At 38.7% G+C, this 23,205-nt stretch overlaps 1 long non-coding RNA gene across 1 annotated transcript in view; it reads left to right on the top strand.

Annotated features, from left to right (window-relative positions):
• Positions 1-483: 483 nt before the first annotated feature.
• The window catches only part of LOC149792608 (uncharacterized), an 82,666-nt gene continuing 59,944 nt past the window's right edge, over positions 484-23,205 (top strand). The window contains exon 1 of the long non-coding RNA XR_016423299.1: positions 484-1,448. This is a non-coding gene — a long non-coding RNA (uncharacterized LOC149792608). The remainder of the gene's footprint in view (positions 1,449-23,205) is intronic.

Raw genomic sequence — 23,205 nt, 5'->3', positions numbered from 1 at the left:
GAGCTGGCGTTTCAGAACTCTGTGCGCTTGCGCCTTTTGCCGAATCCCTTGCCTCCTTGCTTCTCTCGGAAATTTCGTACCTGGGCGGAGATGTGGGACAATTTCCACCCGTCCAGCTGCCCCGATGTGACGACATAGTTGCAACCAATCGCGACTGATGTCTCATTCTGCTTTGGTTGACACCTGGTATCTCAGTAGAATAGACTGAAATTTCTTTATTTAACATGAGTGTGTGTTGGGTCCATTCCCCCTCATGTATAGCCTTACATTCAGGTCATTAGGGACTTAATATAGTCCCATGACCTGAAGCTAAATTAACAACACTCTTTGAGTGCATTAATGCCTGGGGATGTTGCTCGGATTCCTTCCCCGAGGAATAATTAACATCTTGCTGTGTTTGAATTAACCAGACGTACATGCCGTGTTGGTCAAACACGTCTAAAAGAATGATGCAATTGCAAGAGGCTGGGGATGACAGAGGAATTTGAGTGAAATTGGAGAGGAATTATACAGTCCCCGTCGTCTGAAAATAGAAATTAGTAATTTAAAGATCACCAAAGAAAGACTTTGAGAGATAACTAGACACGAAAAGGAAGAGAAGGGTGATAAGGAGGTTAAAGAAAGGATGAGAAGATGAAACGAGAAGATAGAAAAGAATAGGAAAATAAAAAGAGAAGAAAGAGAAGGAAAAGGAGAAGACAATAAATAATAAAAATGTGATGGGAAGATAAGAACTTGGTGGCAAAGAAGAAGAGAAGAAACACAAAGGCCCTTTTCAGCCCATTAATTTTATTCACTAGTCTAAGGCAGCGATATTCTACTGTTTAAACTTCAATTGGAGGTCAGACACTGGAGCTGTAGGAAGAACCAACCGAATAAAGAATTGGGTCTTTGTGTTTCTTCTCTTTTTGTCTATTTCCCCATTGTCGCTATACAGACCCCCGCCCCTTCGCTATTCTCGTGCTGTAACTGGTTGTGCGGAAGACATTATCCCACATTAGAAGAAACACAAAGGCCCTTTTCAGGGCTGCTGCATTGCATCGAAAGATTTCCTCTCTTGCCTATTTTTTTTTTTCGATTTTATATTTTAGGTGTGACATATTTATGTTCATCAATCTATGTATGTGTTATATATGTCTATATATCTACTGCATTTGTCTCTATCTAGAGCAGCGGCGGGCCCCGAGTGGCCGAGTGGTCTAAAGCGCTCACCGTTCCGGATCACTGTCATCTCACCTCTGTCTGCGTGGTTCGAGTCCAAGGCTCGGCTAGCGTGGGTACGTGGGAAAGCCTGCCAGTAGCTTCTCGTGGATCGGTGGTTCTTTCCTGGGTTTTCCAAGGTTCTTCCTCCACCAGTTATACTAGCCGCCATGTATAGCCTATCTTGTGCTAAAAAATGGTGTTAAACTCTAGAACAACAACAACAACCTAGAGCAGCGCCTATTCAGGTAAGACCGTTGCAACATTGTTATTAATGTCCAGTACCGTGACGTCACTCACCTGTTCCATACATATTCACCCTATACAACAACCAAACTTTCCCTTGTCCGATTACAGGGGGCCCAATATTCCCTTTTAAATTCCCATTGTCGCTATATGTGCCCAGGGTTGTCTGAGACATATATTCGCTATACGTGCCCAGGGGGTCTGTAATGTATTTTCCCCATTGTCGCTATATAGCCCCCCCCCCCCACTTCACTATTCTCGTCCTGTAACTGGTTGTGCGGCAGAAAAGGTTGATTTTTCTAACGTCAGACCCTCGAGTTCTCAGCTAATATTGATCTTTTTATTTTAGTTCTATTATTTAAGTATCTGTGTGGGCTGGATCATGTACAAGTAATTGAACATAGTGCATTTGGCAGGATAATTGGCATCAATCAGGTTTGGTGATTTTATCGTCTTTATTTTATTTAACGCAATATTTTAAATAATACATGTATAACATAGACAAGTGGATAAAATGAATGGGCTGAGTTTGGAATATCTCCAAATTGCTATGTTTATTTGTTTATTTTACAATGTGCTGTTTCAGTTTTCACTATTATCCAGTTATGGTCGTGTGTCTAATACTGGAGTAAGCTACTTACAAGAAAATATATGCACTTTATATGGCATACAGTGAAACACAGAGTGGAGGAACTGTCTGAAAGATCAGTTTACGAAACGCTTTCTCAACTGATTGAATTTCCCAAGCTGCAGACTAAGAGTGCTTTTCATTGAAGTGTATCTATTGGGACTAATATTGATATAAGCAAAAGGATAAATGTATGCCATATCCGATTGGTGTGACGAATAAGACAGCTTTTTTTCTTTTTTTCTTTCTTTTTTTTTGGCAAGGTTTAATATCGACAAAATCGAAAAGCGACCACTTATATCAAACAAGTCATACTGACATGAACAGGATGTGTTGGATGGGTCCCGCAACATGTCACAGATTGAAAGTATGTTAGCCAATGAATCGATAATACAAAGGTTATGCGGTAAAATGTTGTACTGATTGCCCTACCTTCACACGCTCGTGAAATGGATGGAAAAAAGTCAATCCTATAACCTACAAGTATATACCTACATGCGTATAAAATACTGTCTTTAATTGATCTTATCCAACTTAAAACAAAACTGATATACCGACACTGAAGAGTTTGACAACGGAAGCGTTAGCAAACACGCATATTTTTACGGTCGCAGTGGGGATGATGCACACAATTGATTGATCGCCAGATGACAAAGGTGCTTTACTTGGCGTTAATAGGGCAGAGTATAATTACAATATTCAGATGTTTCTCAAAGAAATCTTATCAAATGCAATCTGTATTGTATCGATACACACGTCTGATAGGTGATATCGAAATCACACACTTCAGCTTTCCCTCGCTATAACCAAAACTGCAACATAAACAAATGTGTCGGATGCTATTCACCACAAAATCTGCATACTATTTTTGGCATTCTAGGCCTTAAATAAAACAAAATCTTGTATGGCGCTGATCATCTGTGTCGGAGTTTGACCTGGAGATCTTGTGTCAGTCAGTCACTAACGACTTTGAATTTTCTGACGTCCTTTTCACCTAACTCAAAACGAAAATTACCATTCAAATGCATATTCTAGTTTACATGATCGCATGCCTGATCTTCCTTGGCTCCGAATCGCCATATTGATGCCTGATCCTCGTAAGCTCCAAATCGCCATAGTGATGCCTGATCCTCGTAAGCTCCGAATCGCCGTATTGATGCCTGGTACTCGTAAGCTCCGAATCGCCGTATTGATGCCTGGTCCTCGTAAGCTCCGAATCGCTATATTGATGTTTGATCCTCGTAGGCTACGAATCGCCATATTCATGCCTGATCCTCGTAAGTTCCAAATCGCCATATTGATGCCTGATCCTCGTAAGCTCTGAATCGCCGTATTGATGCCTGGTCCTCGTAAGCTCTGAATCGCCATATTGATGCATGATCCTTGTAAGCTCCGAATCGCCATATTGATGCCTGATCCTCGTAAGCTCTGAATCGCCATATTGATGCATGATCCTTGTAAGCTCCGAATCGCCATATTGATGCCTGATCCTCGTAAGCTCTGAATCGCCATATTGATGCCTGGTCCTTCTAATTACTGTATCCATGCGTCTCATTTAGAAGCGATAGATGAACTGGTTTTGTAACTACGGGTAAGAAATTGTGATAATAAAAAGCAATAACTCCATGGTTATCTATTATTCTTTACTGATATCTTATTCGTATATAACATCAAAGCACTTTAAATTGTGAACACCGAATGACAAGCCATGGAACGAAGCACAAAAGGGAGCGAACCACGTGCTTTTAGAAAACGCATCATGAAATAAAGACGACAGGCAAGCGTGAATGAAATCTTTATAATTCATACAGAGTTAGAAAGGAAAGAAACACTCTTCATGAAGAGTTTGATGATGCTGTCAAGAATCGCAGTATGCATCACAAACATTAATTTTCAAAACTCTGAAATTAAAATGAACTAAAGTAGAGAGGATTTTTATTACGTAATTTAATACACGAACTATATCGTATGTTCTTATTTAAAATAGAATAGAAGGGGGTCTGATTGAAAAGACTGCACTTTATCTGACTTAGTAAGGGCGATTGGTGCCCTAAACCCGTTGACTCAGTTGAAACGAACTAGAAATTCTCTCACTTGTATGATAATATTCTTTCTCAGTATATAATAGCACTCCATATCATCACGCATCTTCCTGTAGGATCCTGCACTTTTCGCTGTGTAGTGTATATTTGAACCTATCTTTACTGATATGACTTGAGTTCTGTCCTGAATTAGGAGTGACTATTAGATACGAATTTAATCACTGGGTCGGTATAAGAGTGTCTGTTATGCTCACATCAACGACCATTTTTTATGCTTTTTTATAGGGGGTTTGGGTGGTGCATGGTTATGGGGGATATGGGGGTTGCTTTTTTTGTCGAACAAACTGACTAATATGCAGACACGTGACAACTGTAAAATGGGCTAAACATGACTCGGAACAATGGGGCCAATTAACGTAACACTATATCACATAATTCAAAATGGAAATATAACTTTTATTCTAGGTGATTCGGTGACTATTATCAATCTGAGACAAAACAGAAGAAGAAAAAAGGACAGTCACTGAAGCAGAACGGACATACGCAAAAGCGGAACGATGAATTAATAAACAGACTGAGAAAAAGATATCTGACAACATGTAAAGAAAATGCCTATTTCGACAAGGTAAGTCGAGGTTCGCGAGCAATTAGGTGTGTGAGGTTTTTCGGCGCAGCAACGTGCGTTATTTAGTGCCCCGGAAATTGAAATAAAGTACTTTGCCATATATACAGCACGGTAGCCGACCTGAGCTGATGGATAGTACTAATATTATTGTAAACAGATTTTATTTCCTAAAATAATATAATTGACTTGAAAATAAATTTGATAAAGAATCGCCGTTTAGAGTACTTGTTGCTATAATTCGTTATCTTATGTCAACATGTCCCAAACATGCCTGTGTGTGTGATTTGGATTTTTAACGTAGCCTGTTTCATTCAGTCATATCGCTACGATGTATGCAGTGTGGCAGTTTATAGTTATGTCTTGCACTGGGGCATCATGCCGCAGACATCAGCATGATGTTCCACCCAATCACATTATCCTGACACCAGACCGACCAGTCCTGGCACAAACCTCTTAACGCTGGGCGCCTAGCGAGGCAGCTGTTACTATTTTTTTGAGTCCTTGGTTTGACTCGGCCTGGGATCGAACCCGCGACTTCCCGCATCCCAGGCGGACGTTCAATCCACTAGACCACCGGAGCGGTGTGTCCGCAACATATTTATAAGGTTATTCACCCCATTTGTCGTGGTGTAAGGCTAACATTTGTTTATCAGTGTGCTCATAAATTGGAGTGGACTTAAATTCTTCACCGTTCAGAACTTTAACTCTGTAGAAAGTGCGTTAAATAGAAAAATGTCATCAACATTGGTAGAAAATTATATGTGTATACTGAATATATGTAAATGATTTTCCCAAAGGCATTCCATTGTAGCCGTCATGGGTTTATCCAATGATAGAGTTCGAACCGCACCATTTTGGTTAGGCACGTTAACACACTGGGTCAAGGCAGTTCTTGGCCCCATTAACCGCATTACGCCAAGCAGGAAAGAACATTAGGATATTTTATACGGACGTGTCAACAAGATCAGATACCATTTTGCATCATCCTGAGTGATGACAGACTGTGCACGCATTCATCTCCGTTACCGCAGCAATGTCAAGAAATAACGATGTAAATAAACATGTTTGTGTGAATTGTACCATCTAGTACCAGGGACTGATGCAGGTGATAAAACCGGAAACGGATTTGATTTAACAAATCAAAATCACTGTAGCAATCCTGTTAATCGGGCGTGACGTGAATTTGGTACAAAACGATTCATGCGAACTTAAGAAATCCGTCAGCCTATTTGTCATTTCATACAGAAATGCTGTTCTCTTCGTTCGAAATATTTAGTAAGAATGCATATACATTATGTTTACAAAACTGAAGAAAGAAACAGGAACAAAAATTATGGATATTCAATAACTTAATACACTTTAAAGAATCCAACAACGGAACAGTAAATGTCGAGATTTTCTTCCTCCTTTACACTACTACTACTACTACTACTGCTACTACTACAACTACTACTACTACTGCTACTACTACTACTACTAATAATAATAATAATAACAACAACAACAACAACAACAAACGCTTGGGAAGAGAGAGGAACAAATAATTGCTTTACTGTTTTTGGAAATATGGAGAGGCTACCTGTAGTGGTGGTATACATTAATATAGTCAAATAATCAGATAACGGGTATTATCTATGTTATATTTCAACATAAAAGTTATGCATACCTACCCTTTTCCGTCAAAATGACGCCACTGTTACAGGTTTACTTCTGACAGATTGAAAGAAATTGTATTATTGACCTCAATGAGAGATTGAAAGAAATCGTTCTCTCTCTCTCTCTCTCTCTCTCTCTCTCTAGAGGGCGTAAAAAAGAACAAAAGCGAATCAAGCAAAACATTATCACGAAACAAACGCAAGTTTTTTTTTTCTTCTGAAAAGTTTTCAATACAGTTACATGATTCGAGTTATGCCATGGAAACACTTCAAATGCAGAAACTTACGCTGTCTTCATGAGTCCTTTCCAACACATTCATTGCCTGTTTATTTACTCTCCCTCTAAAAAGATTTCTTTGGAAACGCCCATGATCACAGCGATTGGAATTTGTCAGGAGTTCATGGGCACAGCAATATTGTCATGGTGAAAGCGTGCAGAGGAAGGAAGCTGGTCCAGTGAGTCGAATTGGACCTGCCCCCATCTGGTCACGAGTCCAACGAGTGTACCACTGAGCCACCGCGGTGAACATGTGCTCAACGAATGTATCACAGAGCCTTCGCGGTTGTCGCGAGCCCAATGATTGTACCACTGAGCCATCGTGGTTTTCATGAGCCCAACAAATGTATCATTGAGCCACCGCGGCTTTTCTTTTACTATGGAAAGAATACTTCTATAACGTGTTCGTCCTATACGAATCTATTATGAAATAAACCATATGATTTGGGGGGGGGGGGGGTGGTAAATGGAGAATATAGGACTCTTTCAAACAATGAGATTTTCGTTTCTTTGACCTAAATAGATAATTTCTCTTTTTGAAAACAAAAAAGTCCCCATCCAACACCTTTTCGAAAATTAAGTGATCGGATCCTAAGTGTTATCTGGAGTAAACATATAATAATGTATACAGAGATCATAGAGTTATCTTGATATTAAAGGTCGTTAATTATTATAGGATAATTGTTGCCTACATCAAGTTATGGTACGTCAAGGTAAGGTATGGCGAGCCGGGTCAAGGCAAGGTAAGGTTTGATTTGGTTTGGTTTGGTTTTGTGGATTTAACGCCATTTTCAGCGCATGACAGGACGCAGGCTATACATAACGTCCGGTATATCTGGAAGAGCAAGAACCATCATCCCACGAAAAGCTACTGGCAAGCCTTCTCACATAACACCATTGGCCGAACTCGAGACTAGATTCCACGCGGACAGAGACGAGCTGACAGGAATCGATAAAGGCAGGATTGTTGTGCTGAGGGAACGCATGACAACGACTTTCCCTTACTATTTTTGCGCTTGCATTATCCCCCACCCCACGCATCTGCGTAGCATGCGTTCCCTCACGGCTCGATTGTGTTCTCTCACTTCTTTATTTAGCACTACACCACTGGGTAAAGACGAGCGCATTCGATCCTCATTCCGCTCGGGACCCCACTTAAGTGGAAATGAGATGAGATGAGTGGGGTCGGGTGGAGTGGGGTGGGGTGAGTGTGGCTAGACGATGAGAAGCGAGACTAGACAAGACAAGATGCTCATTTCAGCAATTAGTAAACAAATGTTACTATTACATCTCTCTCTCTCTCTCTCTCTCTCTCTCTCTCTCTCTCTCTCCTTGTTCTTTTCTGTTTTAGCTTTACATTCGCTGTACGCGTTGATTTACGGCTGTTCGTTTGTGTACTATGAGTCGAGTTCTTTGACACTGAAATTTTCTAAATGCAATGTGTTATTGAATAGTCGACTAAATGAATATTTCGAATGGGGATGCATTTTTTATTTTTGTTATCATCATATCTACCATTATTATTAAAAAGTTTTATTTATACGGATTTCAATTGAGATATTATCTCCATTGTATAATATCAGAAGAAATTAAACTAGTTATCGGCATTGGTCTCGTCTTTCGATTAGTAATGCGACACATTGCGCTGCCCGTTTACGGCTTTGTTGGGGCCCCGAGTGGCCGAGTGGTCTAAAGCGCTCACCGTTACGGATCACTGTCATCTCACCTCTGTCTGCGTGAGTTCGAGTCTCAGCCTCGACTAACGTTGGTACGTGAGAAAGCCTGCCAGCAGCTTATCGTGGGTCGGTGGTTCTTCCCGGGGTTTTCCAGGGTTCTTCCTCCACCAATTATACTGGCCGCCATGTATAGCCTATCTTGTGCTGAAAAATGGCGTTAAACCCTACAACAACAACAACAACGGCTTTGTTGGTGAGGCAGTTCTTAACATGAGAAGAATGTTTTTGATGTTGTTCTCGTTCCACTGTGATGAACGTTGATCGTACATGTTGTAGTCAGGTGAGAACTTACACAATCTCTGAAGCGGGAGTAGACAAGAACAAAGCTGTTCTTTGTTAATTGGACAATGTGATGTGATTTTGATTTTTAACGTAGCTTTAACAATTTTTCAGTCATATCGCTATGATGTCTGCAATGTGGCAGTTTATAGTGATGTCTAGCACTGGGGCATCATGCCGCAGACATGTAGCATGATGTCCCACCCAGTCACATTATCCTGACACCAGGCCGACCAGTCCTAACACTAACCTCTTAATGCTGAACGCCAAGCGAGGCAGCTGTTCGTACCATTTTTTAAGTCTCTGGTATGACTCGGCCGGGGATCGAACCCACGACCTCCCGCATCCGCGGCGGACGCTCTAACCACTAGGCCACCGGAGCGGTGTTAATTGGACAAACTGTTTCAGATATTAACAAAGCACATTCTGATGTTAAATATCAATGTATTCTTTTAAATACACAATCAATACAGGTCTCGTCATACATACAATCAATACATGACTCTTCCTCTTCTGTATAATAGTGTATCGCACGAATTGAAACTGGGATACAACCAAGCGTTTGAGCATATGAAATACAGGATAGTAGATTATAAACGTGAAAAGAATGATGTATTGGGATAGTAGATCATTATTGTTGAATTTTTTTAAATTAGTTTTCAGCTAAAAGGAAAGTAAACAAAAGCATTAGTTTAATGTTATTCGCTCAAAATGTGTACATGTCTACTTTCAACGGTGTATACCCGTAGCGCATATTTCAAAACAGTGCTCAGTCATGTGCAAACACAGTCTGTCTCATCTTTCACCGTAAAAGTACATATATCCACTATTTGTACAGGTGTCACGCGATATTAACGAGATTTCTAAAGGTCGTGCTAAGGTGGCAGGGTCCAGTTTCGTAATTTGGCCCCTGGCAAATTTCTTAACTTAAGGCTGTGGTGTGACTTTTTTGGGGGGTTCAAGGCAAGTAGAGTATCTCAAAAACGGCTTGGATGACAACTATTCTGAATTGCATCAAACTATTTAGTAGACAATGTTTTTCAACATTTTCATAAAGGGAAAGAGCTTACGTTTGCACTGTGAGCACCACATCACCACATGCTGTCAAAAATGGCCTTTGGATGTGAAAAATGCATGTATAAACTAGGGTTGGGGTGCATAAACTTCTTCTGCTATGAACTGCCATTGACTTCTCTGGTCAAGTGAATAATATTCTTTTGCTTTGTTTTAATATATGTATCTAAAAATATGGACCTTTTTGAACTCACTTGTGTATTTCATTTTCTATACTAAGTTGCTGATTGCGGTATTAAATTTGTACATAAAAACTGGCCCCTGCCCCTTAACAGGAGAGGACAATTACAACCGGATATTAAGCCCCTGATATTACTGCCGCTGTTGTAACGGTGTAGTCCTAGATTTCGTCACTGTCTGCCGAATTAGCATGATACCAGGATGAAAAAATGTAAATGGAAACGTTCGAAAGAATATCGGCTTTCCAGACGCCATGGACATATCTCCTAAAATGAATTATGATTTAATGTAGCTGATCCATGTCTTGTACTTTCTAGGTCAAAAATGAAATAGCTAGTGGGAATGTAAGTAAATTAATGGGATCGTGATGACCGAACTGGCCACTACATGTCCACATTCCAATTCATTATCCGCCGTGTCTCTCATAAAAGAGCTGGAGAATCATTCTCAGATAGATAAGATTCAAATTAAAATAGAAAACCAGTTTACTCGTGTATAATTGTTTTCAATTAATACCAAAAAGACAGATTTACTTGGGTTTTATCGTTCAACCGTCCAAACTTTTTCAGATGCTAAAGTAACAGTTTGAAATAGTATTTCTTGTCACTAATACCAGCAAATCATGGATATAAATATTTTCTACCACTGCCCCACACTCTTTTTTAATGAAACAGAAATTATTTTGGATCAATACATTTCATTTTACGTACGAGTCGTATGACTTAAAGGTTTGATTGATTGATTGATTGATTCTTTGTAACGGCGCATCAGCACTGTTAGGCTATTTAGCGCCAAACAAAATGTTATTTGTATAATCTTTTTAAAAAACTATAAAAGGTCATATATCGACCAGCGATATAAAAGAACAAATGGTTGAAATTAAAAACGGTAAGATGGTAACGGTGTATAATCAAGCTTCCCGATCAACGGGAGATGTAAATGTTCTATGTTAATGAAAAAAGATGAAAAGGTATTAAAATGGGACGGTATATATATTGCATAAAACGGCACAAGGTGATGACTTAAAGGACGAACACAGATATAGAAGTATAAGAATCAATAAGCAAATCAACACCCTAGAAACTAAATGTCAGTACTAACATAACGAAAACGAGCTGTGAACTATAAAAAAAATTATCGTGAGCTTTGCCAAACCGTTGCTCTTAATTCTCAGTTCTGTAGTCGTTTAAAAATTCTTGTTTACGTCACTCAAATAGATGTCTGCTCTTAAAAAATGGACAAAAGATCGTATATTTATTTCTCACAAATTGACAAAAACTATTCTTATGTCACTCAAAAGGATGTTTTTCTGTAAATTTCTGAAAATTTTGACGAAATAATAATCCATAATAAAATTGCAAAATCATAGTGACTTTTTGTGCATTAAAAATGGTGTCGCATCAGGGTAATAAGACCAATCACGTAAACTATGGATTGTGTGGTTGCTCCATTTCAAATAAATATGAAATATACAGTTCGAAATCCCTGTGTTAATGTTGACAACAAAAAGTGTTCTGTCTTTCAAATAAAATTCCCATTCTTTTAAAAAAATATAATAACTAATAAAGTTCTAAAAATATGTCGTATTTTATTTTGATGTGTACTTTTTTGTTGGTAGAAATACAAATAAAAAATTCGCAATAAGGAAATACGATTTTTTGATGAATTGTGTAATTACTACCTGTCATAGGTGAATTCCTAGAAAACGATACCAGTAAACGAGTCATGTACGTCACAAAATCCTGTACATACCTACTTCAACAAAAATGTACGTGACTTTCTCAGCGGCATATGAAAAGATGTAAGAAATGTATGCTATTCTATAGATCACTCAGCAGGTTGTGTTCCTGTAGCGAGGTCATAGTCTGCATTAAATGATAATATGCAATTTTTCAGTCATGTCGCTACGATGTCTTCAGTGTGTCAGTTTATGGTGATGTCTAACACTGGGGCCTTATGCTGCAGACATGTAGCATCATGTGCCACCCAGCTACATTATCCTTTCATAAGGCCGGCCAGTCCTAACGCCTCCTCATGCTAAGCGTCTAGCGAGGCAGCTGCAAGTAATATTTTTATAAGTCTTTGGTATGACTCGGCCGGGGTTCGAACCCGCGACCTCCGGAATCCAAGGCGGTCGCTCTAAACACCTATACTGTCATGTAAATTTGATCTGTATTGTTTGTTGGCTTTCTTGTGATATCATGCTATATACATTTGTATTTAGAACTTGGCCTTGTACAAAATCAAATTCACTCTGATTCTCCACAGGTGCTCGACGTGAGCTTGATGTTGAAAAGAAGATAAAAATATGAAGGAAGAAAAATCATGCAGAGTGACAAAGGTACCGTAGATTACCCCCATGACCCGTTTTGACATATGACCCTCTCTATCATAATATATAAGAGAGTAGGTACGGAACTTCCAAATACTTCGTTCCACCCATGTCCCTCAATTTCCTTCTGCTTATTCCGTCTTTAACATCGCACGTCCACACTATATGACTTGTTTTACTCCTGAGATATGTGTCTATCCATCAAGCCATCATTGATTCTTCTACGTTATACCAAACTGAAGTTACGGGCTCCGAAACATTGCATTTTCGCGAAATTTTGCTGCTGAGACAAGTCCGTGCTCCTCTGATAATAAGTATAACGTTTTGAGCCAATCATATTTCAGCGTTGACGTGTGTGCCGCATAGTTTGTCTATTTTGAAAATAAAGATGCATGTATACGATGTATGTGCAGTGAAGAAGACAATGACTAATTCTTGCATGGAACAGGATTCCTAAAGTTGAATCGAGTTAATGGTAAGTAAAAACTTACTTTTGCATCGACCACTGTTCTGTAATTCAAGAAGGGATGCATCGTAATGTCGCAAAAATAGCACATGTGGCTCTCTTCACAGGTTTTCACATGTGCACGCACTTGTCCAGAAGACAAAATTCGCGAAAATGCCACGTTTCGGAGCCCTTAAGTTTAGTTTGGTACAACGTAGAAAAGACAATGATGGCTTGATGGAAAGACACATATCTCAGGAGTAAATCAAGCCATATAGCGTGCAGGTTTGCCTTTAAAGACGGAAATAGCTGAAGGAAATCGAGGGTCATAGGTGGAACGAAGTATTTGGAAGTTCCGTACCTTCTCTCTTATATATTATGGTAGAGAGGGTCCTATGCCAGAACGGGTCATGGGGGAAATCTAAGGTGCTTTTGTCACTCTGTGTGATTTTTCCCTTTAGATTTGTTGTTTTGTTTGTTTGTTTTTTTGTTTTTTTTGTTGGTTTTTTTGTTTTGTTTTTTCTCAACGTCAGGCTTGAGTGGAGCACCTGTGTGATTCTCTACAACAGTCACAATACGCGGTCAAGTACCTTCGATATAGACATAGTACGCAAATAATTTTACTATATGTTCTCTACATTTGTTTCTCAGTACTGACCTTTCCACTGTGCGACAATCAATACAAATCATATGTTAATCTACAATACCTTCGAAGATGACTTCGCGGTGAAGTTCTCGTCAAAAGTTGACCTGCCCTTTTTTGAGATGCTGGACGTCAACATACCAGTATGTAAACAGAACACAGATTTCACTTCCGGATCATCACAAAGGCCTTAGTACTCACTGTGCACTGTCGCCGAAATACACACAGACAACAACACCTTTAAATCCCTACCAAAACATGCATAAATAAAATTATTATATCACCACCAAAATGAGAGAGGAAAACATGTTCTAAAATTAGACTAGAACAACATTCGTGGGTACTGAACTGGAAGTATTAATTGTGACCCGATTCCTGACAAGGTTAGATAATTTCACCTCCATGGACAAAACTTCTATCTGTGATCAAATGAATGTCTCTTAAATACTGCTGCAAAGTTTTAAGGAATTTCGTCCATGAATAGAAGAATTACAGGCTTTTAGCTTACAACACTGTAACACAAGCACAAGCCAATTCCAAATGGCCGAATTTTAAAAATGCACAAAACTTAAAGTTTAATTGTGATTTCGCTAATCAAGATAAACACTTCAAATAAACTGTAATTAGTTTTTAGTTATAACACCAATCTAGAAATTACTAGAAATTAAACTTGACTGTTTAACTTTCTTAGAAACTTCAATTATTTTAAAAATACATGTTTTGATATGAAAATTTAAATTTAACTTTAATTTTAATGAAAATTGAAAACCTGAAGTTGACAAATTTTGTTATATGGCAAAGTCTCTCCATTCCTTTGTCATAAACATCAATGGTTTTCCTTATCAGGTGTGAAGCAATTTAAACCACAGCTTGTCAATGAAAGGTAACACCTGAAATCTGGTAGCTTCTAAATACGCAAGCTAGGTCTAACCATATATATGACATCATTTCCACCCATGATGGGGAGGAGTCTTCAAATGTTAGGCTTCCAGTAGTATTGAAGAGTTGGTGAAGTTCTCTGAAACCAAGCTAGCATGCCTTCTCCTAGTTATATAAGTGAGAGAAAGAGGATAATTCTTGTATTTTACATGCAGTTATTGTAACCGACGACAATTTTTTAAAACCTGGATATATTCCAAAATAACAGAGAAGTCACATATCTGACTGATGATACTCTACCAAGTTCCAGTGCTGCATCTGTTCCAGTGACCAGAAAAATGGATGCAGATAAGTTCTCTCTCATAGCAGTGACAAAGCCGACAAATGGGGGTCTCAAGTCAGTTCAGGCACCAGACTGTAATGGCACACCTGGGTCTGCAAAATTTCTACGACCATCATCCAAAGCAAAACTGGACCTGAAAGAAACACATTTGAATGAGCACGATTGGACACGTATGATCTGCATGAAAAAAATTGAAATGTGGAATTATATCATTCATCGCCATGGTAATCGAGTCAACGTAAGTGGCAGACCAGAGTTCCAAATTGCTAATGAAATAAAACGGGGACTTGCTTGGAAGCATACTATGATGTGTAAAAACTGCAGCTTTAAGCCACCAGATTATAAGTTGTATGATGAGATAAAAACAAATAAACCTGGGCCAAATCCTGCTGCTGTAAATATGATGTTTCAAGCTGGACTACAAGATACACCAATGGGCAACACCAGGGCTAGATACTTGCTTGCAACCACTGACAGATTTTATAATGGTAGTATTTTGTTTTGGGTGAGCTTTTCGTAAACTATCAACAAATATATATACGGCTTCAGAAAGTCACTATATTGAAATTAACAACTATAAGTATATGCTGGTAACTGTTACTAATTAATTCAGTCAATTACTTTTCTACTAAACCCACTCCACAACCACCGCGAAAAAGGTAATAATTCAAAACAAAAAGAGATCCGTAAGAAGTCTTTCTTGTATTAGGGGCAGTTTTGTCTTAATGAAAAAGTTTATACTTATCGTTATTCAATGAATCAAAAGGTTTGATATTGTAACAAGATAGCCGGGTGTGATTTCGGATTTACAACAGAACACGTTTGATGGTGATACATATAGAATGTTTGATGATGAATGTCTTGAATGGGGAAAGAATTATGATTAATCCGTGTGTATAAGATCCAACTATCAGATCAGTTAACATAATCAGCACGAACTAAATAATGAAAATACCCCCAAGAAAATGGCCTTACACAGTACAAGGACAAGGACTGAATGATTCGCAGTGATTTATTTCACAACGAAATAATGTTGGTTTACTCAGATAGTAAAACTGTGGTATTCTACTCATAGTAAGAATGTATTCACTCAAATAGTGAAAATGGTGAAAACAAAGGGACGAATGTACAAAATATATGTATAGTCTCAAAAAACACACTGGGTATTACAAACCCCAAAGATTAGCCCACAGCTAAAAGATTACATGTTTGGAGTTACACGCTCCGTCACCAGCACACTTGGCTACCAGTCACACTGGTCAATCAAGCAGTCAGTATTCCAGGTTGGTCAATCAAGCAATCATCGCCCACCATTCTCGGTCAGCAACGCCCGATTACCTACTACTCGACCAGCAACAGTGTTTACTCAGCTCTACGGCTGATATGGTTCAGCATCACAGCTGCTATGGTCAACTTCTATGGTTAGCTCTGCAGCTGGTACCACGTCGACTCTGATCACTCCGATAACTCTGATCACTCTGGTCAGCTGAAAATACATCTTACACCGTGTACTATGCATGACTCGGGCAAATACGATGAATCATAATGACGTTATATACGGTAAGCTACACAGATTACATTATCGGCACAATAATTACAAAACAATACACAAGTTTAGAAGTGAACCTAACCTTTCCATACAAGAATCATACGGTACTAAACGTTTCTTAAAAATGCAACTTTATATTGCTAATATAAATCTCTTGCTAAGTCACAAACAAGAATAGAAAATATGTGCATGATACTACGTAAGCCGAAGCTACATAAAAATATACAAATATAAACGTGGCAGTACAATAGTTATAACTTATCCACAAGAAATTAATAATTCACATACCTCTACAGCTGAAGATGTGCAAGTCCTTAAAGTATTTGTTGACATCTCTCATTTCTCCCCAGCACAAAGCAGGTTTGACGTCAAGAGACGACACCCTGGCTTTCCAAATGTGCGTGTTTTGCATTGTTTTCCAGCCCACCCATGACAGATATGCAGTGTTGATGTAAAAATAGTGCTAAATAAGTAGTTTTTTGTCAGGGTTGATCTTGGTTCTGTTTTATCAATGTTTGTTTTTAGTTATACCTTCTGCTGGGTCCCTGTCTGTACTTACACCCCACGTAGCTTGTAAATTCCTCAAAACAAGTTTCTCTGGGGATTCATTCGAGAAGCTAGAATGTAATACCCTTGACTAACATAGTGGAGGAGTTTCTGATTGGGAGGACTCTTTTCTCCCAACCACTCCCTAAAACCAATCAGAATAGGATTATCCGCAGACATAGTCCTCGTTGATTATTCTCTTAGAACTCCGGGGGCACTTTCCATTCCTAGTCCCTACAGGCTTGAACTTGGGTTCGCACCTCCTACCCTTGTCACCGTTAAGGGATCAGGTTTTCGCTCCTTGTTAAGGTTTATTTATTTTTAGTATCTTTTGCCAAAGTTGGATTTTGTCCTCTGTTAGGTGGTGTGTTTGCATTGTTGATTTGCGCCCCAGCTTTGTGAGAGGACTGGCACTATCTAGATCTTAGTGTGGGTTATAGTCTATCTATAATCTGTTTTAAATGGGAAAGTAGTTCTTTTAGTGTAGTAAATATATAAATTAAATTCTGAGATCAATACAAAGTGGTTTGAACAGCTTTTAAAGACAAAATGATTATGTAGTAATAATATATAATGTGTCTAATATCATATGTGTTTGGTGTTTGCATGTTTGCAATTATTAGAAGTGCGGAAGATAGAGAAAAGGAGTGAGAGAAAAGGCAAAATGCATATTACAGTAATTCTGTCTGCATTTTTCTTTTGGTTCCTTTACTGTTTCGTTGTTAAATTGTGCAAGTTCGTTTTTGTGGATATACTGTCGTCTCAGCACTTGAGTAATTTGGAGCTCTATTTCCTGTTTCAGTGACCCTTTCCTTCCCTTCGTTTAGAATAATTTATGTCCTGTTTGTATCACACATGTACATTTCCACCTCCGTTCTGTTATATTCCATGGGTTTAATAATCGTGTTTTTGGTTAGGCTCCGTGAAGAGTCGCGTTTTAAGAAGTACCTTATTTGATGTTCTATCTGTTCCTCATCCGTTGCCGTTACGTAGTATGATTAGTTTTATGGTATGTTTTATCGGTTTTATTTCTTTAAAAATAGCAAGTCAAGCGTTCCATTATCCTTGATTTTATCCATAGTCATGAATCAAAGTCCATATCCGTTCCTGTTTTGTTGCCATGGTATTGTAGATTTGTTTTATGGGTTATACTTCCTAAGAAGTACCAGTTGATTTACTCTCACCTCATGATCGGGCTTATACACACAATTTCCTCCCTTGCTTATTCCTGCCATTACTCCTGTTCAACTGAACAACAGAGTGAATCAGACCGCTCACTGACAAGACGTTCTGCAATGTAAAGATTTAGTCTTACGGTGATGCATTTATACACAGACGATGCCGCAATACGTCGTCTGTACGCTGGAAATATTCGGTTCTTCCCATGGAAAGCACTTCGCATGTGCAGCATAGGATGAACCGAACTCACTACTATGAAATCTTCGTACAATATACATAGTCCACCCTCAGGAATCGTTGTACACACACAAAAAAAAAACGAAACCCGAGTACATGTATTTAATATATAAAATGATTTATACAATTCCGTGACAGATACATTGTTCGGAAATTTTAGTAAACACATGAATACCAAGTTTGGAAATAGTTGCTCAACCATCATAAATACGGGTGCGCTTGTTATCATCCCAACATATATAATTTCACTTTCGATTTGGATTTGTTGTTGTTGTTGTAGGGTTTAACGCCATTTTTCAGCACACGATAGGCTATACATGGCGGCCAGTATTAATGGTGGAGGAAGAACCCGGGAAATCCACGGAAAGAACCACCGACCCTCGAGAAGCTACTGGCAAGCTTTCTCACATACCCACATTGGCAGAATCCGAGACTCGAACCTACGCAGACAGAGGTGAGATGGCAGTGATCCGTAACGGAGAGCGCTTTAGACCACTCGGCCACTCAGGGCCCCTCGATTTGGATTAGATATGCAAGTAAATTTTTCACTATATATTTAGTTTAACATAACATGCGATTTTAACAAGACACTGAATTATTCATAATATTACGTTTTATGTAGCAGTGTATTCCCAATGTCCAGTTCATTATTATTCACGTCAACAAGAATGACGATAAAAGCCAAAATAACAACTTTTAAGGTGGTACTGTTATTTTTCAACTTTGAGAACAATTGCCGTTCTTATAATTACAAACTCCGCTTCTAGTACAATGTTTTTAATATTACTAAACGCTGTTTCAATAGCGTTTGGGGCTAATAAGTTGGGTGGGGAGGGGTAAGCCAAGTTGGAGCTCAAATTTCCAACGTGCAAGACTTCCACGTTTTCGATTTTAAAACCAGTGTTGAGATTATTGATATGAATATGTTAGCTTGTTTTGTTTCTTTTCTTATTCTTAAACAGAAAGTTGTTATCAGTATTTCAAAAAGCTCCAGTGTAACATCAGAAGTGTTGGGTAACTCCAAGGGAAATAATAAATTCCGATGCATTACAACGCAGAATGCTTGTCTATGCCATAAAATAGATATCAGCTTAAAGAGTCGGACCAGGTTATCACAGTGTGGACGGACGCCTCATGGTTGTATAACAGGTTATCATTGTGTGAACGGACGCTTCGGGGTTGTATAACAGGTTATTACAGTGTGGACGGACGCCTCTGGATTGTGTAACAGGTTATCACAGTGTGGACGGACACATCGGGATTGTGTAACATGTATCACAGTGTGGACGGACGCCTCTGGATTGTGTAACAGGTTATCACAGTGTGGACAGACGCCTCGGGATTGTGTAACAGGTTATCACAGTGTGGACGGACGCCTCGGGATTGTGTCACAGGTTATCACAGTGTGGACGGACGAATTGGGTTGTATATCAGGTTACCATATTGTGAACGGACGCCTCAGGGTTGTATAACAGATTTTGTGTCTGGAAATGGCGTCAGCTGCGAACGAGTTTGTGCACTCTTTGTTTATGATAACATTTAGCATTTACACTGTGTCAATCCGTGTATCTGGTCAAGTACATACACAGAGAGAGAGAGAGAGAGAGAGAGAGTACAAAGGTATTATTCACCCAGGTATGCTACTGTTACTAAATAGTGACAACTGATCGCCGACGAGGACACGCTTCACTCGCCATCATCGAAGTGCATGTCTTGAAGCATGTTTACTGGTTATGTTGATCTATTCTTGCCTCAGTGATCACACTGAACGTGACGGTTGTTAAATTCTGAGGACATTGGATTGTTGTCAATTACTGACAAATTGTAACATACAAAGGGACCCGGTTTTGACAAGTGCGAAACCGTTAGTAAAATACATGACTTTAAGATAGCAGTCAAATACAGTTTAATATTTAATTTTGCGTCGCAAAAAGACCCTTTCTCTTACTGATCTCTTCGTTTATGCGTTCATTTATTGAGTCAACATGCCCCTAATATGACTGCCATTTATCTAGATCCGTCGATGCTTTATTTCATCTTGTTTCTCTTTCCTTCTTTTCTCTTTTCAGTTATATACATGTATATAGTTTTGCTATGGGTTTGTTGTTTTTTTATTGGTGGGGGGAGGGATTGGAGGGGGAGCTCTTAGTTCGTTCACCATAAGTCATCCATTATCCTACTACCAATGTGAATCGTTTTATATCGCTGCCCCGCATGGGTTCAACTGATTCGAGAGTGTGGATGTAAGCCGATGGTTGAATTAATGTATCTCGTTACCATGCTTAACGTTCAATCTGTCAATGGACGTTTCTTAAAAAGGTTACTTGACATAATGGTTAAGTACGTGGTAGGTTAGTCGTTGTTGTCGTTGTTGTTGTTGTTGTTGTAGGGTTTAACGCAATTTTTCAGCACACGATAGGCTAAACATGGCGGCCAGTATTAATGGTAGCGGAAGAACCCGGGAAAACCCCAGAAAAAACCACCTACCCACGAAAAGTTACTGGCAAGCTTTCTCACATACCCACATTGGCTGAATCCGAGACTAGAACCCACGCAGACAGAGGTGAGATTGCAGTGATCCGTAACGGAAAGCGCTTTAGACCACTCGGCCACTCGGGGCCCCGGTAGGTTAGTCAGCCAGCCACCAAACAAAATGTTACGTTAGATCATAAATAGGTATTTGGATAAGTAAATAGATGCTCGTTATTCATTGTGGATAGTTAAAAATTGTATATCTTTGTTAGCTTGTTAATTAATTATTTATTTAATGAAATAATTATGTAATTTAAGGAGACCATTTATTTATTAAGGTATTCACAAATTTTACCTTCATCAATAGCATTCATGATCATATTGTTATTGACATAAAAATGATACCCCTTTCTTTAGGAACTCAATGGTTTAGTATTATTTAATCGTTTTCATTATATATTTTCTAGTTTTCTACCTTTTCACACAAGTCCATTACCCATTAATGAACAACGGAGCAAATTTATTGGCAGCTGGTCTCAAAGCATACATTTCATCTGCTTGATTTATGTTTGGTTTAAACGTATTTTACCCCCCATAAACAGGGCCGGCGCCGGACTATCTGGCGCCCTAGGCAAGATTAGATTCTGGCCACCACCACCCACCCCCCAAGAAAATATCAATTTCAAAATTTATAAACAATAAAAATTTTTAATTTTTTTTTCAACATTTGAAAGTTTCGTATACGCGCGATTTTCACTCACTCATTTTGCTTGTTCCGGTCAGCCTGGAGCTTCGGTCAGACTGAATGTACCCAATTATTTGTCCCTGTATGAAATAAACCAGGATAAAAAACGACCCTCAATAAAACTGAAATTTATTTATTTATTTTTCAAAACTGTTGTTGATTTGGAGAAATGCGCCCCCTGAAATCAGCGCCCTAGGCTGCTTCCTAGTTTGCCTATATGGTAGCGCCGGCCCTGCCCATAAATAGATAAAAGTAGGGTCGGGCTACAAGTTCTCACACCTTAGAATAACCCTTTCCCCTAAACTCGATATGAAATTTACACGGATAGCGACAATACATTAATCTGATTTCATACAATTATAAGAAAATATACGTACGTAATTCAGGCAAGATTGAGAGAGAGAGAGAGAGAGAGAGACTCATTAGGCATAGAATTTCTACAAATGGAATATTGCTCAAGGTAAACAACTTCTAAACAGGGACTTATATCACGATCAGGACACGCTTCACTCGCTATTGTTATATTTACAGTTTAGAAGGCTGTTTACTGGTTATTTTACCTAATCTGCTTCAGTTACCACGCTGAAAGTGGAATGTGACTGGTGGAGGGTAATTAAATTTTGAGAACAAAATGTTGTTTTGAATTACTGAATATTGTTACGTTTAAGGAGATCCGTCATTTATAAGCTCGCAAACGCTAGTAAAATACGCCACTGTAGGATTAAATTCTAACCTTAATTTTAGGAGTCGCAAAATGACTCATCCCGTCTTTCATATCTTCATTCTTATGATCATTTATTAAGTCAATCAGTCTATCATATGACTGCCAATTTTCCAAATGCATCAATAGTTTTACTCGTTTTTTTTTCTTCTTTAATTCCTTCCGCGCTCCTTCCATTTCAGTTTTTTTATATATATGTTAGCTATTTATTTCTTTATCTGTTGGTCCATTTGTTCACTAGTATCTCTACCATTCTATCCTGTTCGGCAATTCAGATCCGGGAATGTGGATTAAGCTGAATGGTCGAACTTGGAGATCTTGTTTTATAGCTAAGACGTTCAACCAGTACACGTTTCTATAAGGCAGTGGTCTCAAACTCACACCACCCTAAGGGTCGTATTATGGCATTTTCGATGGCCCAAGGGCCGCACCACATTTGTTATATCTCATGACACCTAATAACGCCAATCATTTTGTGTAGGCGCCCTATCGGACAAAAGCTGGTCCAAACAGAACGTTGCCGTTGAAATATTAATGTCGTATGTCCAGAATTCCAGTTTCATGTGTTGTATCAAAAATGCTTGCTCTTAAAGTTCCATATTCTAGGTCGAGATTTTAGATTGCATATGTTGTATTCAACAGTAGTGGTTGAAAGTTATATTTTGTATGTCGAGATTTTTGATTGTGTCGTTTGCGGTAGTTGAAATTTCATTGTCATACGTCGAGAATTCCTAATTTACGTATTGATTCAAAGACTTTATGTTGAAAGTTCCATTTCATATGTTGAGTATTTAGATTGCATCTGTTGAATTACACAGCGGTGATTGGACATTTTATTGTGTTTGTCAGAATTGTTATTTTTATATGCTGAAAAGATGTGTTGGTGTTAAAAGTAACATTGCACAATGTCCACTTCAACAATTCAAAATAATATCGAGTAGTAAGATACATCATTCGTGTATTCAATTATGAGGCGCCGTTACATTTCATGCATTTACAGTTTGAAAGTTACCATTCACAGGTCGAGAATTACTATGAATTTCTTCGCTAGAGGTCGCTCTCGGCAAAGGACCAAGTTATTTTTAAAGAAGGAGTCTGCTTTCGTTGCTGTGAAATTCAACAGATTAAATCTAAATACTCAACATATGAAATGGAACTTTCATCACAAACAA

This window comes from Sinohyriopsis cumingii, chromosome 9, assembly GCF_028554795.1.
Source record: "Sinohyriopsis cumingii isolate HCF-2022 chromosome 9, ASM2855479v2, whole genome shotgun sequence".
Taxonomy (NCBI): Eukaryota; Metazoa; Mollusca; class Bivalvia; order Unionida; family Unionidae; genus Sinohyriopsis; species Sinohyriopsis cumingii.
Note: the sequence above shows the minus strand (reverse complement) of the source record. Positions and strands in the feature narration are given on the sequence as shown.